Below are 13,162 nucleotides of genomic sequence, written 5' to 3'. Positions count from 1 at the left end.
GGAAGTTGGGAAGAGTGTCAGTTTAAGAGACAAACCCCCCCCCAGTGGATTAGTTCTAGGAATGGAATAACAGAGCCTTCAGACAGACACTGTCACAAACTACTGTCACAACTGGAATTAATATATAGGGCAAAAGAGTACTATTATTTTTGTGATGTTTTCAGAGATAAGGTAGTTTAATATCTTGATAGCACATCAAGCATATCGTTTGCCCCTAAATTCTTTGAAGTGAGTTCCTCACACTTTAACTCAGCAGAAAAAAATCTTTAAATGAAAACAGCCCCGAGAATGGAAAGTGTTGTGATATTTTGTTTATGATCCAACAAATAAAGGATTGCCTGAAGATCAGAGTGCAAAGCTAGCTGCACTAGTTATCCATAGAGGCCAGACAGTGGTGACACACACCTTTAATCCCAGCACTTGGGAGACAGAGGCAAACAGATCTTTGTTAATTCAAGGCCACCCTGTGCTACATGAAATTGATCCAGTCTCAAAGCTCACACAACAGCTCACACAAAGGTGATCTCAGCACTTGGGACCCCACACCTTTAATCCCAGCTCTAGAGAGGAATATAGGGTGGGAGGAGACTGGAGCTCAATGCAGCCTGAGGTTTGGTGGAGACAGATGCAGTCTCAGGAGCCTTACAGTCAGGAGCAGCCTGAGGTTTTGTGGATCACCACTTCTGTCTGAGCATTGGTAGATGTGAGAACTCTTTAGCGGCTGGCCGCTTTGTTTTTCTCATCTTCCGCTTTAACCCCAATATCTGTCTCTGGTTTTTTCTTATTAATACCAATTAGAATTTGTAGCCCCTCTCTGCTCCATTTTTCCCCCTATGAAATCACACTTGGGCCAGATGGTAATGGCCTCTTAAAACATCAAAACTATGCAAAAATCTAGGTATCTTCTGTTTTAGAGCTTGTGCAAGTTGGGTGGAAGGAAGGAAGGAAGGAAGGAAGGAAGGAAGGAAGGAAGGAAGGAAGGAAGGAAGGAAGGAAAAAAGAGAGAGGGGAAGGTGGATTGGCCTGTTGATACCAAGATTTATAGGAAAAGTCTGAAATCTTTAACTAGAGTCACTTTGTACTTGGTCTGTCTAAAACTTCAATAAAAGGAATTAAAGTCCAGTAACTGTACTGATAAAACATCAAATATCCCTCTATGTTTATGTGCCTTCTTCATGTTCTGTGCACTATTTCCTTATTCCTTGAACTAACTGGTGGGTACAAGGTAAAGGCTACAGTTTGCTTCTTCAGCCTCAGGCTCCCTTAACCTTACCAAGGGACACCAGGAGCAAGATCTAAGATGATTTCAGTGAGTGTTCCAAGGAGCAGTGCTCTAAGGTGGCACGCGAGAGTGGCTATAATGGTACTTGAGATGATTACTGTAGTGCATTCCAGTCATGTTGATACAGAGACAAATTGGACTTTGCATGTATAGCGATGCCTGTCACTACTAGGAATCCACTTGAACAATACATGGCTTCTAGTTCTGGAACAATGAGAGCCAGTATTTAGTTCTGAAACTATAGTCCTCAATTTGATTCATTTGCTATTTTATCTGCAGAGAAAGGTTTTTTTGTTTTTCTTTTTTCTTTTTTTAAAGTTTATTTGGTTGCAATGTAAAATGAAATGTAAAAGAATCAACAAATTTTAAAAAGTTACGCATCATGGAACACTGTGCATCTCAGTTAGATTTGGGGCACTTCCCTGTACCCAAAGGAGATGGGTTTGTGTGTTTAACACAGAATGGAATCATATGCTTAACACAGAGTGATGTATAACCTACAAAGCAAGTTACAAAGAATTATTTGACTATAAATGAATAAGACTCTTATCTAAATAATATTTATTTCCTGTGTATTGGTGTTTTGTCTCTGTGTATGAATGGTTCTGTATAGGCATTTAAATCTCTAGAAAATTCTAATACTGATGAAAGGGATCTAGGTAATGACTTAACAAGTTCCTAGTTCCAGGTTTCTATCTTTGAGGCAAAAAGTATTTTTCAAGACAATTTAAAAGACAGACATATCATGTTTAGGCCTGCTTTAAAAGTAATCACTTAGTTAATTAACAATCTGTTTTTTTTTTTTTTGGAAGAAACTCAGATCTTCCCTTACATTTGTTTTTGTTTTTAATTCTAGCAAGCAAAGGCTTTCCTTTTAAGATTCAGAAGGCAGAGAGATCTCCACTTATCCCCCAGCTTGTGTTGTTAGCTTTTCAGGATGTTCTCTTCTCTCCCCTTTAAAGTTATTTGGTCCCTGGCCCTGCTACCTCTCATTCTGCTCATCCATCAGTGAGCCTGCCATTATCATGTCTGCTCATTTCTCCCCCTGGCTTCCGAGGGACTGAAAGGTAATGTGACTCTACAATGTCACCTTTTCTTACGGTAATCCAACTATTAATCTACCGTGTTTGTCTTGATTGCCACAAATCATCACAAATATACAATAAAATTTCAGATTTTCCAAATAATTCTTTCAGTTTGTGCCTTCCTGGTTTTCACATATATCTATCTAGTCTAGTTCTTTTCCAGGGTTGGGCTTATATTCGTGAAAGGCTTCTGCTGCTGACATTTCTCTGTGCCACTTTCAAATAGTGAACAACTGGCTTGGCTTTCATACTATAACCTAGGGAGGTAGTCTCACGGAAGAGAGCAGTGTAGTGATTGAGTTTTTAAAATGGCAATAAAAACACAGTGTGGCTTTGTCCAAACAGCGTTTGAGGACAATTTGTATTCTTTATCATCCTTTGACTAAGGTGCTACAAACATTAATTTCCATCCTCTTGAGCACATGTCCTCTCGTGGCAGATGTATGCTGGGTTAAAATTGTAGCACATATAATTCACACATAAATTTATGATTGCTGTGAAAGTTAAGGCTAAGCTAGACACTGATCATTACTCATCTTCTTAGTGCCCACTCTGACCTTTCACCCATATATTTAGTCAAATGTATGGCACCACTAAATTTGTAAACAGAGATGTGTTTGTAGTGCTGTATGCCATTTTTAAATGGTCAATTTTGATGTTTATTATGTTGTTGGTGTTTATGACTTGACAGCTGGCTAGATACTCTTTTCAGAATAATGCTGTTTTATGAAAAAAAAATTTTACAAGCTTGATAGAACCATGGTTCTATTTTACTGTACCATAAAATCAGTCTCATAAGGAGTTAAAGGCACTAAAATAAATTGATTCCATTGGCTTTGGAACCAAATGGAACTTGATGCTTTCCTTCAATCTGCACTTGTTTTCTAACATTTAATCATGCCTCATGGAAAGAGGCCACTGGTATGATTAACAGTGGTGTCTTACAGGTCATATAACTGGCTTCTTTCTTGCAAATAAATTCTTTCCTTGGTATTAGGAGTATTTTGCTTTAAAAGTCGCTGATCACAAGTGTTTTACTGGGGCAGAATCCGTTAGTCCTTCAGGGATTCCTGTAAACACAGGTGGACTCACTCATGCAAGCATATGTTTTTAGCTAACAGATGGTTTCTCAAAACACTCTTCTTTTTTTCCTCCTATGTCAAAGTGGGTAAATAGTTGTTTGAGATTAGAACATAGGCTGGGATTTTCAGTAGTGGCAAGAAATGTTCTCCAGAAAGATGATGAGATATGGCAGGGGAAACGTCTAACTTGGGGCTAGGAGACCTGAGTAGGAGCCCTGCCATGAGCTTGTTCATATAGCAAAGGACAAAGGAGATTCTCAAGAAAATTCTAGAACTATGTGATTTTAGCTACTTCTTGCATTATTTTTGGCTGTCATTCAATGCTAACTTTGCATTCACTTTTGATGTTTTTCTCTTATATGGGCCATTCTGAGTTGTAATGTTTTATATTGATTGGCCTACCTTCAGTCTACAGACTGTAGTGCTTTTTTACAGTGAACCCTGTTGATGTTCTTTTATGTGGTAGGTATTGTACAAAGCCCTAGACTGACAAGATAAATGAGAGGCAGTGCCCACCCATAAGAAGTACTACAAATGGATATAGAGGTTTATGCACATATTCACACACACACACACACACACACACACACACTCACACACACACACACACTCACTCACACTAGGCAGGGGGAGAACAGTGGGTGAGGTGTCATGGTAGTGCAAAGGAGAGGTTGACTTAATTGTACTTTGAGAGAAGCCAGAGTGGCTTAAAGGAAGTAGCCATTGACTGGGTTTGCAAAAATGAGCTTGCCAAGCAGAAAACGGGGCCAAGGAAGGCATCTTAAGGGCCTACAAAAGATGTAGACAAATGTGCAGAGTGAGACAGGGAGACATAACAGTCTTTGAATTGAACTTGAAGATGAAGATTTAGTGTTCTGATAGTCCTGAAGAATGTGCTATGAGGCTTTGGCTAGATAGAAGAATGGGCAAGAACAGCCAGGAAACAGGATGAGGAATTGCCAGCATCATCCTCACCTTCACAAGCTGAAGGATATTCACAGGATATTGTTGAACTCTTATGTACTGAGATTTTCTTGCACTTGGGTGGGGCAAGCTGAGTATTAGCCTGTGTTTATGAAGCTTAGTGGTGTCCTAAGTCTTATTTTCAATATCAAGTCAGGGAAACTTACCAGCATCTGGCTTCTTTTTTTCTTCATGGAAAGTTAGGATGACATTGTGGAGTAAACATTTTAAAGATTGTCTTACAGATACTCACTAATTAAGGAGGGAATTTTCGAGGGGCCCAGATATATTTTACTAACAGGCAGTGGGGTCATTACATGCACAAATTGAGTTCCAAATCAAACCATGTAGTCATTGAAAAGGTAGGATGCGGTGACAGCTTAGGAAGCTGCTTTTTGCTGAAATTCTTGAAGACCTTGAATAATTATAAATGACAAGAGGGAAAATACACTATCTGGTTTCCTCACTCAGTGTCAACCCTCTCCCCAGACACTTATTTGGGTGGGGTGAGGAGTATATGTCAGCTTGGGACGAGACTCTATTTTGATCCATTTAATTTAGACACTTGTTATAACGTAAGTGCTTTTGCTTTTACTTTGGCAATTGGCTGGCAATTTTAATTAGCACTTGGAACACAGTAGAATGAGTTGATGAGGCACAAGACATGAAGAAATACGTTCATAATGGCCTGTCTGAGGACTCTGACAGCATCCAAAAAAGACACTCTGTGTTGTGCACAAAGCTCCCGAGATCTCATCCTGGCCGGCAGTTAGACTCTTGTACATTAATCATCTCAGTGTTTTCAAACGTCAAAATATTGGCATATGCAGTGTTGTCGCCTGTGCTACACTGCGAATACTAATTTCTTACTTATCTTGATAAAGTGGCTGATGTGTAAGAAAATTGTGTTTTCTGTATCTTCCCAGGATTATCCTCTAACTTCCATCTCTTCCTAAATCTTTAAGCCCCTCATAGCCATCTTTCACCACCATTTCCTCTCTGGCCATCTCCCTCTCCTTTTTACAACTACTTTCCACCCTCCTACAATGTCAGGCTGCACTACATAGCATTTTGTTAAAAGCACTTCCTCCTCTGTTGACCTTTCTGGTGACTAGTGTTGTCAACTTGACAGGATCTAGAGTCACCTAGAATAAAAACCTTTGGGCATGCCTGGGAGGTGCCTTCTGGATTGGATCTATTAATGCACATGCCCCACTCAGTATACTGACGGCGCCATGCCATGGTTTGGGGTCCTGGAATGCATAAAACGGAGAAAGCAAGGTGAACACCAGCACTCTGGGATCTCTGCTTCTTGACTGCTGATGTATTGGAGCAGTTGCCTCAAACTCCTCACTGCAGGTACTCAGTACCCTCAAACTGGGAGCCAAAGTAAACCCTGCAAATAAAGTTCTTCAGTCCAATGTTTTGCCACAGCAAAGAGAACAGTAGCCAATGCCACCTTTGTAGGAGCCCTGCCCCATGTCTGATTTTTTGTTTTGTTTTTTAATGGCATTCAGCTGAAAGGTGCAAAACAATGCAAGAACACACACATCATAATTGTACTGATGGAGGATGAATCTTCCTCCTTACCTGCCCCGGGGACTGGAACCAATTAACTTCTTTGCACTTCCTTAAATGAGGATAATAATACCTGTTATGCAGGATTGTAGTGAAGATTAAATAACTTCCATCCATCAACTCAACATGTATAGAGAGCCCTATTACTCAATGGTAATTATAAGCATTATTTACTACACGTGGTACTAAGAACATGAAGGCGAACAGGCCATGACCCTGTCCTAAAGACTTTATGAGGAGGGACAGACAAGAAAATAGACAACTGCAGAAATAATTACTGATGAATGAGCAGGATTTGTGAGGACAAGGGTTGTAGGCGTTGGACTGAGGGCATCAGGAAGTGGAGTAGAAGGCAAAGCGCCCAGATTCAGAGCAGTGCAAGTTGGAAACACCTGGAGAGCTGCAACGTCTCTGTGATGGTGTGACTTGGTTGGAGCTTTAGAAATCAGGAGGGGCCATGCAAGCCAGCTGAGGACACAGGGAACCCGTGAAGGGCGCAGGACGGTATTTATGTGTAAGGAAGAGCTTTTTCCTTGACAAGGTGTGGAGTACTCTGAAAGAGTTCAGTGAACCAGTATGACCAGTTAAGAGGCTGCAGTGGAGGTAGTGTAGGCAGCAGTGGGAATGGGGGAGACGCAACATACTGAGAAACTTAAGGAGCCAGAAGGGGGTGTCCTAGAGAGGGAGGGAGGAAGGAAGGAGGATAAAGTTTATGGAAGATTATAGGATTTCGACTTGGGCTGATGGTCTACTATGTGCCATAGGAAATGCAAGATGAACATTTCATAAGCTACAGTTGGCTGCTATGTCTTAAATGCCCCTTCCAAGAAGTCATTCTGGAATGTAATTGCCATAGTACGATTTAAGAGCTGGGTCTTTATGTAATGATTAGGATATTTGGTCCATGCTCTCCTGTCTGGGTTCATGCACTTACCATGGGAGTGGGCCCCATTGTGGACATTCCACCTTCCTTTCCTTTCTGTCTCTCTCAGTCTCCCTTTCATGAGCATGCACGCATGCTTGAATATACTTTCTCACCCCGTGATGATTTCCACCATGTTACGATTCAGTTGAAAGTCTTTCCAGCTCTGGTGGTTAATATTGAGTGGCAGCTTGAAAGGATCTGAAGTCATTTAGGAGAAAAAGATCTGGCCACGCCTATAAGGTAGCCTATGCACCGTGTTAATGGAGGTGGGAAGACCCAGCTTCCCCAAGTTTAGGCACAAGCATTCCCTGGATGGAGGTCCTGGGATGAATCAAAACAGCAAAGCAAGCTGAGCATAGTCAGCTACGTGTGAACAGCTGCCTCACACTCCCAATACCATGCCTTCCTTCTCTGCCATGGTAGACAGTACTGTGGACCCTCGAGCTAAACCCTCTATGATGGTTGTCTTTGTTAACACAGCCTGGAGCCACCTTGGAAGATAATCTCACTGAGCTGTTGTCTAGGCTGGGTTGGCCTGTGGGCATAGATGTGGGGATTGTCTTAAATTAATTGATATGAGAAGGCCTATCCCACTGTGGGTGGTACCATTCCCTAGGAAGACCATTCTGAATTAGATAAGAGTACAGATTTTGAGCTGAGCATGAGCAAGCCAAGCAGGCAAACACACATTTATTCCTCTCTGCTGTTAATGGGATGCTGTTAATGCTGGATGTGACCAGCTGCTTCAATTGAGAGCTAAAGTAAATCCTTTCTTCCCTAGGTTGTTTTTTGTTAATTAAGATATTTATCACAGCAACAGAAATGAGCAAGAGCACCCATCTTTCTTTAAATTGCTTTTTGTCAGATACTTTATAACAGTGAGAAAGTACCTAGTACAACAGCCTTTCAAATCACAGCCAAACCAATTTCTGTTGTTTGTAATTTATCCAGTCTGTGGTCTTTTGTCATGGCAACAGAAAAAGAGGACTCAGAATGTGGGGGTTATAAAATGTCTGATGGATATTTGGATCTGGGGTGCCCTTTGGGGAGAGTAGAACATTTTGACTTCATTATTTTGAGCTTTCTATATACTGTAACCCTGATTCTTTTCTTATTACACATGTCAAACACTGATGGACTTGGAGGCAAAGACTTGTTCTGGGAGAATGCCTCCATTATACTATTAAAATCTTTGCTCCATTTTCTATATGTCAGATTTAAGTTCTTTCCTCGTGGATTTTTATTGTACCAATATTATTCGTACCAGGACAGAATCTCATGTGCATTTTACAATACGTCTTGATATATCAACTTCCTTTTCTTTGTCTTTCAGATGTTTGCAGTTTTCCATTCTAAATCTCATTTGAATTTATGTAACTGCTTCTATGGTGTCAAATTCACAGCATCAAATTTTAGACATCTAAACTTTCATCAGATTATCATGATTTTTTTCATCTTTTTTACTTTTTTGCTATTGTAAGGTATATTTTACCTTAACTTAAGCAAAGCCTAATATTTTATTCTGATAATTATTGCAGAGTTTGAATTTACCCAGAACATGTGATTCTTTCTTTTTTAATTGCATCTAATTAATTAATTAACTTATGAATGTCCATGGAAGACAGAGACTAACTTGTAGAAGTGGGTTCTTCCCTTGTACCATGTAGGACCTGGGGATGGAGCTCAGGTCAGGTGGTCAAGTTTGGCTGCAAGTGCCTTTAGCCTCTCTGCTACCTTTCTGGCCTGTGATTGATGATTCTGAAGCCTCCTTTCTATCTACAGGAAGTTTTACTACATGTAGTTTGACCCGTGTCAATTTCATGCTAGTAGCTCAGATCAAAACTGCCCCTGTGAGCATCAGTGTGGTTTATGCGCTCTGGGATAGCCCTGGGGACATGTCCTGGAATCAGCTGCATGGACACAAGAATGGGAACTTGATAAAAGATCTGTGAAACTGATCTGGGCCCAGTGCCATTTTCATTTGTGTCTGAAACCAAAAGAATGAATTATATCTCAGGAGGGGGAACACATCATGAGAGAAGATCACCCTCCAAACGCAGTAGGATCAGTACTATTGCAGTATGAAATAGGTAGAGAAGGAATATAACACAGAAAGGAAAGGCTGCAGAGAAACTCATGAGAGGCATCTAATCAAGGAGGAGGAAGTGGTCACTGAGGTTGGCTTCTGGGAAGGGGATACCCACAAAAGTGTGCTGTTTAGTGTTAGCAACAATAAGAATGCCCCTGTCCTCACTGAAAGCTGTCACATGAGTGGAGAAAGCTGCATCCTGCAACATGTATACAAGTTGGGGGGGGGCAATCAAAGTGGAGATAATTAACTGGTAACACTTGCCTGCAAAGAGGGAAATGTGCTTATTTCTTGACTGATCTGTTTGTTTTCCTTTAATAGGGAGGAGACTTGAGCATGCTGAGGTCTTGCTGGGTTGAAGGAGAAAATGTGAACTTAGATGAAAGTTGGAAGAGCCTAGTCCCCCTCTGTAAGGTAGATTTGTCTACCTGCCTGCATCCCCATGTCTGGGATCCTTCAGCAGCCCGTGCCCAACATCATCCACCAACTTCTCTGATTTCCCCTTCAGCCCCTGATTCTTTCTACAGGCCAATTTTTAGCCAAAGTCTATTTGCTTAGCCCATAAAATATTCTCGGGGCTGGAGAGTTGGCCCAGTCCATAAAATGCTTGTTATGCAAGCATGGGTTCAGATCCTCAGCCCCCACATTGAAGTCTGGGCACACAGTATATACACACACATCCATCTCACTGCAAGGAATCTATTCCTAATCCACAGTCCCCGGTCACCTGTCACACTGCCGATTACTGTCCTTCAGAAACATTGCCATCCCATAATGCCTTCCCATCAGATTTGTCATACATGCTGTCTAGCTACGGGCTGAGTGCATAATTACCTCATGTACAGAGGCCCATCACTCACTGGCCAGGTGACACAAAGCAAAGTCCTCTGCTCTGACATACCGCCACCATCACTCTCCTCATTTTTGTCATGGCTGTGCAAATTATAGCAAAGTGTAAGTAAGTTTCCGTGCACAAACTGGACAGTGGTCAACACATACATCATTCGTGTCCATCCCTGTCTTCACTGATTATTGGGCATTTCTTGATCCGTGGCACTAGAGTGAGCCAGGGAGCTCACAACATGAAGAAACATAAGCCCAGCCCGCTGTCTAACAGATAGCTCAGTCCTTTTTGCTGTGCTGTGTGAAAAGGTGGGCAGCAAACCAGTTAGGTTAATCAACACTGGTAATTTCCTTTCATTACTCATCCTTGTCCTCCCCGTTCTCTTCCTCTGCTCCCTCTTCCCCTCTTCAATTCTCCCTCCCTCTCCCTTTCTCTCCCCCCCCCCCAAATCATCTATTAACAAACCGATGAGTCCTACCAAACATGAAATGCGCTCTTCTTACCATGCCTCTCCCTGCCAGATTACACAACCTCAAAGGTTAACTTTGTCCCCGAGGCTGGACAGGTTCCAGGACTCTATGTACCTGAAAGGAAACTTGTTGGCTTATACAGAAATCGAGATTAGCTGTGGAACCTTCAGGACACTGAAGGAAGGGCATTCTCTTTGAGTCCCTTTGTATTTCGGCTAGCATCCCCCCTCCACCCTGTTCTGACACTGTTTTTGTTCTTGTCACTTTGCCTTCGGTACAAAGGGCAGGACAACTCTGCTGGCTGATCTTGAGTCTAGCATGCTGGCTTGACTTCTGCCAACCCAAGTTCCTGGCATGAGGATTTTTTTTTTTTTTAAAAAGTGGGCTGACCTGCCACGATCTGCATTCTTCATTCTTCCTGACAAGTTCTCAAGCCTCTGTGCTGGCTCTGAGGTAACCTCAGTCTGCACTTGCCACTGTTTCTGGGTTCTAGTGTTGGCACTTGTCAATGCAAAAACAAAACAAAAAATAAAGGAAAACAAAACAAAACAAAAAACCCCTAACCAACCAATCAAAACAAACAAAAACTCCGTAGCTCTCAGCTCTTCTTAAAGGGAATCAAAGGTAGCTTATTCTGGAGCCATTAAGAGTGGCTATGCCCTGAGAATGTTGCCACAAATTCCATGTTCCAATGTAGTTTTGTGAAGTTTTATAGTTTACAGAACAAAGTCGTAAAACAAGGCAACATAAAATACTTTGTTGGAGATATCACAGAGGGGTAGCATGACGGGGGAACTTTTTCTATAGGTTATTAGATGCTATCTGAGGACATTCTTAAGAGTTTGGGTTGGTGGACACAAAGTGTCTCCTAAGGTAATATATTCCAAAGGCCTTTAATTTATTAGTCACAGGGTGTTAGTTCTGACACAGAAGTGGACAAGGGGTGGCTATATGGGGCAGTCGGGGGTGGGGTGGAGTAGGGGTGGGTGGGTGGGGGTGGTAGTGGGAGTGGTGGTTAAAACTAGCCCAAGCTAGGATAGTCAGCATTTGAACCTGTAACATTCCAGTTCTATAGGTCAATCAGTCTCTGCAGACACAGATTCTTTGGCATAGTTCTCGGTCCCGGTCCCGCGCTATACAGGGGACAGGAACGGGAGGGACATCGAGAGGCAGAAGAGCCCAGGCAACCTGGAAACAGCTGTTTTTGCTTCCCCGTATCAAGCCTTGGCACTTGGGTTGAAGTCTGTCCATCAAAGTAGAAAGGGAATCAGAGATAACGGGGCGTCATTTTAATCCCCAAACTGAATTGCGCAGTAAACACCGTTACGATGATCTGTAAGTCAAGCCACTTCCGTACGGGCTCCGAAGTCTCATTGCCATACACTGCTGGAAAAGGGAAAGGAGGCAAGGAAGCCCAATTCATTCTCAGGGCCTCTCTCCCAGTCTGGCAGGGCATCCTTTGGCTGCTGGAATTTGCTGCCTGCTACAGACTGGCCAGGGGGCTGTGGTCCTTTTTCCTAGCCCTCCCACAGCTTTCGCCCCTTCCACCCAGTGTGTTTCTCTGTCTCTGCCCTCTCCAGGTTGCCTTGCTTGGTTTACAGGCCCAGGTGGGCTAGTTGTGAGACTCTGTTGCTGCCACGTGGCAGTGTCCTCTGCAGGATCCGTGGTTGCTCTAGGATCTTCTTCAGCAGGAGCGGGAGCTAGAAATGTTAGTCACACAGGCTGTTACTTTGTACTCTAGACGTCTGTTTCCCGGAGGCACTGAACCTCCCTCTGTCCACAGATTCACCCGAGAGACCCAGAATGCCAAAGGAGGGGAACAGTTGGGGGTCTCCCTGCAGGCTCCTGCCACACATGCAAAATGCCCATCCACAAAAGACTTTCGCTTGAATGATGAAGGCTGTCTAAATACATTTCTACCTAATACAAACACCAGCATGGGAGTGTGGTGAGGTCTGAGGGTGGAGGTGATGACATTTGGGGGAGTGGTGCCTTATCTTCTGCCCTTGTCCTTCACCCTGGCTGCTCTTTTCTTCAGCGGTGCAGGCTCTCTTTCTCCAGAACCCTGTCTTTTTCCTACACTCACCCTCCATTACCATTTCACACCTGTGCTTAGAACCGTGCTTGGGGATGGAGCAGTACTACAAGATTTCAAAGCTCCAGACCCTTTCTCCGAGGACACACCACGTTCAGACTCAGACTTAAAATCATTGTGGGCATCCACCCAAGAGTAGTATCTCCTATTAAGTTTTTTTACAAGTTGTTTTCACCATGCTTTCCATTTTTGTAGGCTTTTCTAACAGTGGCTACAAATAGTGCTTAACGGACACTTTAAAAGTGTGTGTGGGGGGCGGGGAGAGATAGAATGAGTGAGAAGGAGAGGGAGAGAAAGAGATAAGCTCTAATCACAAAGAATGCTGCCTTTGTGCTCATACAGTTGTGGAGAACCACACTCTTATTGCTTGGGCACAGCTGTGAAAATATATCAGGTTCCCCATCGGGGGCATGGACACATCCCTAAGGCCTGACCACATTTCCCCAACTCTACTCCCTCACCACCTCCAAAGAAACCACAGACACCTCTCTCTGTAGTTTTACTGATCAAACTCATAAGCTCTCATGTGAATTTGTTGTCCTTCAACAATATATTGAAAGTGTTGGAATTTGGTATCCCCAAGTGCAACCACACAAAACCCTTCTTGGCCTGTAACCACTATCAGTGTGAACTGACATGACTAGAAAAAGCCACACCTATGCTGAAGATTCTGATAGGCTAGTTGACTGCTTAGAAAACAATCCTGTGATGGAGAAGAGATATTGTCAATTATTATCCCAGAAGCTAAT

This window comes from Phodopus roborovskii, unplaced genomic scaffold (assembly GCF_943737965.1).
Source record: "Phodopus roborovskii unplaced genomic scaffold, PHOROB, whole genome shotgun sequence".
Classification (NCBI taxonomy): Eukaryota; Metazoa; Chordata; class Mammalia; order Rodentia; family Cricetidae; genus Phodopus; species Phodopus roborovskii.
The sequence above is the reverse complement of the archived record's forward strand: the minus strand, read 5'-3'. Positions refer to the sequence as shown.